Raw genomic sequence first — 7,185 nt, forward strand, 5'->3', positions numbered from 1 at the left:
GGCTCAGTGGATAAAGCTCTTGCCTCCACAAGTATGAAGACTCAAGTTAGGATCCTTAGCATGTTAAACACATCGAGGAATATGGCTGCATTCCAAGAACTGGGGAAGTGGGGATGATGGTAGGAGGTGATGGTAGAGATAGGCAGACTCTGTGGGAGCTTTGGTGTCCAGTCAGTCTGTTGTAACTTGCTTAACCTGCTTAAACTCTATAGCCTCTCCACTGAGACCAAGCATGACTATGGCTTCTCTGTTAACACCTGCTGTGGCCTATCAGTAGCCATTTTGACTCCAAGTCTCCATTTTGATTATAAGGTGAAATTAAGTTCATGTTCTCAGGCCCTACATGCCTGAAACCAGGAAGGTTCAATGCTTGCTGCTTTGAACAATAGGTGATAAATGCACGTTCTGGTTGGGTTAAAGATAAATGATGTTCTTTTAGAGTTAAGGACACAACACCCTGCTCTATTCCTCACTCCCAGAGAGTCGGAAAGCCCCCAAGAGCTTCCCTACGCTACATTCTAGCCAATTAGCTTAAAATGCTTTGTCTAGCTACCTGGACACTGTGCTCAGAACAAAATAGATTCTTCTTTTAAGTGGTTAAAATGTGTAATGCTGCCTTCTCCCTTTCTTCCCACGTGCTTACTTGGTTGCTACCTGGTTCTGCTTGTTCTTATAAAAAGCCTTCAAAGCAGACCAGTGTCACAGTTTAGCTCCCGAGTCCACTGTGTCCTTGGCCATGGCCAGTCTTGGGATGTGGTGGTCTGATAAGCCATTAATGTGTCCCTGAGATTGGTGCTTGAGTGGTTTGTGTGGACATTCTTGCATTATAACAAGCTCACCAAATGGTGAGCGATGGCTTTAAAGAGAGACTCCAGGTCACCTGAACTAGCTTCTATACAGACACACATGGGTGCATGCACGCATCTGTACACACTTAACAACAACAACAACAACAACAACAACACACACACACACACACACACACACACACACACACACGGAGTAAAGCAAATATTTGACTTAGCTCAGACATTATTGAGCTATATCAAAAGCCACAGGGAAACTAGACATTTAGAAAGTTTAACATATTTCCAAGTCTGAGAGGCAACACAACTAACGTAACGTCCTGGGATGGGTCACTGGGTGGATGTAAGTTGGAGGCCATCATGGCCATAAGGGACGGTGCAGTGAAACACTCAATTGCTCTGTTGGTGGGCTTATTGTAAATATGAAACTGCCAGACAACTATCAGGTGGTAGAGAGAGAATTGCCAGAGGCATCTGGGCGTGTCCCAAGCTGCCATGGCTCCCCCTTGGGGCCGGAGAGGATAGCAAAACTGTCAGGGAAAGCCTCAGCACTTATAAAGAGACTGGTTGCTGGCAGAGAAGTGTGCAAGCCAGAACAGCCTGAAGGTTAGGGGTAGGATGAGCCATGCGGCTGAGTTAAGTGTTTCTTTATCGGTCAGCAATCCCCGCCCTCTCCCCCCAGGTTCAGCCTGAGCTGCCCAGAATGCCATTTAGGACACTGTCAGTGGCACTGCCATTTTTGAGGGTTTAGGGGTCTAACAATGGAACTTGTCCTGACTCCCAGTGTGGAAGTTCCTGTCCTTCATAGGAAAAGCCTCACCTTGCAGCACTTCAAGGTTTTTCCCCTAAGTAGGCTGCCAAATTCATAAACGTAGAGAGAGTGCCTAAGTAAGTCCATAAGCCTAGTTTTCAGTTGGCTTCCTTCTGTTTCCTATGACTGAATCCAGGCGCCTGTTCATGCTAGTTAGGGACACTGAGGTTGAGCTACGTACCCAGCCCATAGACACCATCACTCTGCTGAAGGTAAAGAGTAGCTCCAGAAATCCCGCCCATCACAACACCACAAGGCACCTCAGAAAACACTGCCCTTGTGGCCAGGATGGCCACCTCCAAGGACATTAAACTCACTCGTGGGTCTCCCGTTTTTTGTACTCCGAGGTCACATACATGGGAGGACAACAGTCCAGAAACCTCAGAAAGGAACTCCATTGCTCTTCCTCTCAGTCTTAATGTGGGTCCCAGCGTGTTGCAGGATATTTGACCACACTGTGAACCCTCAGACTGTGACCTGGAAAAACCCATTTCTACTTGTGGTGTGGCTCAGCTCTAGCACACGCATTTAATTCAAGAGCTTTCTGTAAACAGGACTAAATAAAGTCAACCATAGGTTAAGAGGCAGAGCAAGCAACCTTGTGATAGGAAGTGAGCATAGGAAAAAGACACAGTGAGAGGAAGCCTGGGAGACGGATAGAAAAGTGCACAGGAAGTAGAAGAGGGACATTCAGTTTGAAGGGGTTTTAAGACAGTGTTTCCTTCTGGGACATTGGCTGAGTAGGAAGGTCAGCTGGGTGCTTTCTCTGCCATTCTGACCCAGCAGGCTTTCACCCCAGCATCTGGCTCCCGAGTCTTTATTGGTAGAACCCAATGTTTGAGATTTTAAAAACAACACCAGCTGGGCATCTCTTGACTCAGCTCTCTCCCCGCTTCAGGTTATTCTGCTTAAAAAATCACGGATGACTTAAATGGAACAAGGCAATGAACACAATTTTTTTGAGACAGGATTATTAGATTTTCCTTCTGAATTGGTGAATAAATGGAGGTGCTGAGAAGTTGGGGCTTCCAGATGTTTTAGTCACTCTTTCAAGTTACTCTTTCCTGCTGTTTTCTTTTAAAGAATAATTGAGTGCTAGTAAATAAACAGTATTCTGAGTCCTGCATGCTCTTTAAAAAAAATACCACTCATTGTATGTATGTATGTGTGTGTGTGTGTGTGTGTGTGTGTGTGTGTGTACACATCAGCAGAATGACATACAGATGCATTTCGTAAGTCCTCAAATAACAGGAAACAAAAACCTGCAGTATGGAATATTGGAAACCTGCTGGGTGGTAGTGGCGCACACCTTTAATCCCAGCACTCGGGAGGCAGAGGCAGGTGGATGGATCTCTATAAGTTTGAAGCCAGCCTGGTCTACAGAGTGAGTTCCAGGACAGCCAGGGCTACACAGAGAAACTTGGTCCCGGAAAACCAAGAAAATAAAAAAGAAAAAGAAAAAGGAAATAAGAAACCTTAGGTTTCATAATGCCAATTGAAAACATGAGCTCACATAGCATAGAAAATGCAGCAATGAGCATGGCAAAAATTGTTCACCATATGTGTACACACATAAGACGATAGTGGTCACTGTCACCAAGCAGGGCAGCCTGCAGTACCTGTGTTCACTCTACATATTCCATACCTGCTGACATAGGGTTGAGGAGGCACAGAATAAACAGCAGTGAGGACACCTGTATGTAGCCACAATAACTTCCTTATAAGAGATACACCTTCCGGATTACCTGTTTCCTGTCATCATTCACTGTCCACAACAGTTCTTCTTCCTACTTGGTAACATTTCAGGGGTCACAGCCTAATTTTTCTCATAAACTGTAGCATGTGCAGCAGTTTCATTTTTCACGTGAGTATACACATAGATGCCTGGTTAACAGCAGCTTGGCTTTGTATGCTTCGAATTTGTGGTGATGGCATGTAGGAAACACTTGGGAATAACAGGAGATGCGTATTCACTGAGCAACAGGCTGAGGGTGAGAAATCCTGTCTGTGTCTTGGGCTCATTCTTACCACTTTCCTGAATGTAACGTGCACAGGAGAGCCTGTGGCTAGAATCTGGAATGTCCCTCACAGGCTCATGTTTCTCCCTTTCAGCTCCCACCAAATGATGCTATTTCAAGAAGTGGTGACCGGGTGGAGGAGGCACATCACTAGGAGCAGGCCTGCTTTGGAAGGTTATGCCCACTTACTTCCTACCTGTCATCAGCTTCCTGTCTGCCAGTTACTGTGGCGGTTTAAGTAAGTATGAACCCCAAAATCTCAAGTATTTGAAGGCTTAGTCTTGAGAAGTGGAACTTGTGAAAGGACTAGGTGAGGCCTTGTTGGAGGCAGTGTGTAACTAGGAGTGAGCTTGGAGGTTTCTCTTCTGGCCTGCTGATCATGACGCAGCTCAGTTCTTGCTCCGGAACCATATGTGCCACCATGCTCCCAACCACAATCACAGACTAACCCTCTGAAAGTATAAGCACTTTCTAAAAGTTGCCTTGTCATGCTGTCTCCTCACAGCAATACCACAATGACTAAGAGTTACACTTCACTGCAAGGTCCTGACTTCTGTGGTCATCATACCTTCCTTAGGTCAATGGACTGACACCCACCGAGATCATTAAGTTAGGAAACAAAATTCTCCTGTAAGTTGTTCTGCCATCTGTTTTATCCTAGCAATACAAAGGTAAGTGACACAAATTCTAGGGGACATAAGTGGTATCTGCGTACCGGGGACAGGCGCACTGCCGTATCTGCGTACCGGGGACAGGCGCACTGCAGTATCTGCGTACCGGGGACAGGCGCACTGCAGCATCTGCGTACACGGGACAGGCGCACTGCAGTATCTGCATACACGGGACAGGCGCACTGCGGTATCTGCGTACACGGGACAGGCGCACTGCGGTATCTGCGTACCGGGGACAGGCGCACTGCAGCATCTGCGTACACGGGACAGGCGCACTGCAGTATCTGCATACACGGGACAGGCGCACTGCGGTATCTGCGTACACGGGACAGGCGCACTGCGGTATCTGCGTACACGGGACAGGCGCACTGCAGTATCTGCGTACACGGGACAGGCGCACTGCGGTATCTGCGTACACGGGACAGGCGCACTGAGGTATCTGCGTACACGGGACAGGCGCACTGCGGTATCTGCGTACACGGGACAGGCGCACTGAGGTATCTGCGTACACGGGACAGGCGCACTGCGGTATCTGCGTACACGGGACAGGCGCACTGCGGTATCTGCGTACACGGGACAGGCGCACTGCGGTATCTGCGTACCGGGGACAGGCGCACTGCGGTATCTGCGTACACGGGACAGGCGCACTGCGGTATCTGCGTACCGGGGACAGGCGCACTGCGGTATCTGCGTACACGGGACAGGCGCACTGCGGTATCTGCGTACACGGGACAGGCGCACTGCGGTATCTGCGTACACGGGACAGGTGCACTGTACATTTGAACTGAGGCAAGGATGATCATTGACTTGTGATGCTCTTGACTTTTTCATGCGAAGGTGCTGGGGATAAAATACACAACAGAAAACACATTCACTTTTCAAAAGGATGAGTTCCATCTGAAGTTAAGATACGAAGTACAGTTTCTGATGATTCTGGGTGGGTAGAAGCAAGTAGCACAGTAAGCCACACCCCCGCCCCCAGGAGCACAGGAACCGATGCCGTCCCATAGAAAGACCTGGCGAACGAAGTGATATATTCAACATAGCATAAGGCCATTGTTTAAGGACATTTTGTTCGTCTACAGACTGAAATAAATGATCTGAACATAGCGAAGCTCGATTGAACTTAGCTTTGAAGTTCAGTAACCGTTGTGTATCAAGTACATCTCCATCCTACCACATGCTTGTTTCAGCTTGGGCTTCTGGAAATGTACCACCAAAACAGAATAACTGTATTTACCAGAGGACAATATCTTCCGCAAAAAATCTGTTTCTAAGCAATAAAAAGTAGGTTAAACAAAACGGAACAAAACAGACCATGGCTCTAGATGGCGGCTGTTGCGTGCACACCCACGCTGAGGCCATGCCTTACGACAGGTGTCCTCCACCTCAGAGGTGCATGTTGCTCAGTGATTCAGATGGACAGGACAAGGAAAGCATCCCGCGCATGTCTTTAAACTTGTGGAAACATGTGAAGACCCACCCTTGCCCTTACTGATTGTACTGAGTTTTTCTGATGACTGACGTGTCTGTTTATTCCATTATTGCAGCCTTCCTGGTAAGAAATATTAAGTCAGGTGTGGTGGCACGCGCCTTTAATCCCAGCACTCAGCAGGCAGAGGCAGGTGGATTGCTGTGAGTTCGAGGCCAGCCTGGCCTACAGAGTGAGTCCAGGACAGCCAAGGCTACACAGAGAAACCCTGTCTCGAAAAACCAAACCAAAGAAATAGTAATTAAAGATCTAACAGGGCAGCTGGGCGTGGGATTCATTATGTTTAATATCAGTGCAGTATGGGGGAACATTTCATGTTTAGTACCAAGTGACGCCTTTAAAACAAACAAACCCTTCAGAAATTTAAGCAAGAATGACTTTTAAGCATGATATAATGGCTTGGGTCTGTTATCCTTGACATAAAGACTGATTTACAGGCCAGCCTGGGTTCAGAGTAAGATCCTGTCTCACAAAACAAAAAGGTGATTTTAATGAGAAAAATCATGGCCACTATGGTTTATGGATAGATTTAGAAGCATAGCTCATTACATATTACTCTTCAAAAGGTAAGGACTTACTTTGCAGTCTCTGGTAAAAATACATTTTTCTTTTTTGGCATGAGTACATGACAAAAATGACAAAACAAGAGCCACAACACAGGCCTGAAATGAAATTAACACACGGGTAAAGGTGCCATTACTTGTAAGCACATATGGCTTGCCTTAAAGGAAAATATTGGCAGCCATACATTTTAATTTATGCACATGCTGGGGCATTTGCAGGTATCTTATCATTTGAAAATCTACAAATTGGCTAAAATACTTCAGAACTCTAATGTGTAAAGTCCTCAAGAAAACATACATCAAAGTATAAAACACAAAATATAAAGTGTCATCTGATTGGAGAAATCAACTGGACTGCACTGTGAGATGCCACGGTTAAAGTAGCACAATTATTTTTGTAATTTTCAGAAATGATTATTAGCTCAAAAGGGCTGTATCCTAGGCCAAGATTAACCCTTGCGTGCTAATGGAGTGGTGAGACGCAGGAGGTACGGTGTAGCTGGAGGAAGTGGGTCATTGGGAAAGACTGTGCCGGTGAAATCTATTGGTTCCTTCTTATAATGCATAACTAGTTTCTTTTGTGTCCATAAACTCCTGTACTTGATGACTTTCCTGCCCAAATGGACTGTGAGCCAAAGGAAAGTTGTTTCAAGTATTTAGCACTAGCAATGAGAACAAGAATAGAAAAGAAACAGTATGAACATCAAAGATGAGCCAGGTGTGGTGGCGCACGCCTTTACTTGGGAGGCAGAGGCAGGTAGATCTGAGATTGATGCCAGCCTGGTCTAAGGAGCCAGCTCCAGGACAGCCAGGGCTATACAGAG

The sequence above is a fragment of the Acomys russatus genome, chromosome 27 (assembly GCF_903995435.1).
Source record: "Acomys russatus chromosome 27, mAcoRus1.1, whole genome shotgun sequence".
Classification (NCBI taxonomy): Eukaryota; Metazoa; Chordata; class Mammalia; order Rodentia; family Muridae; genus Acomys; species Acomys russatus.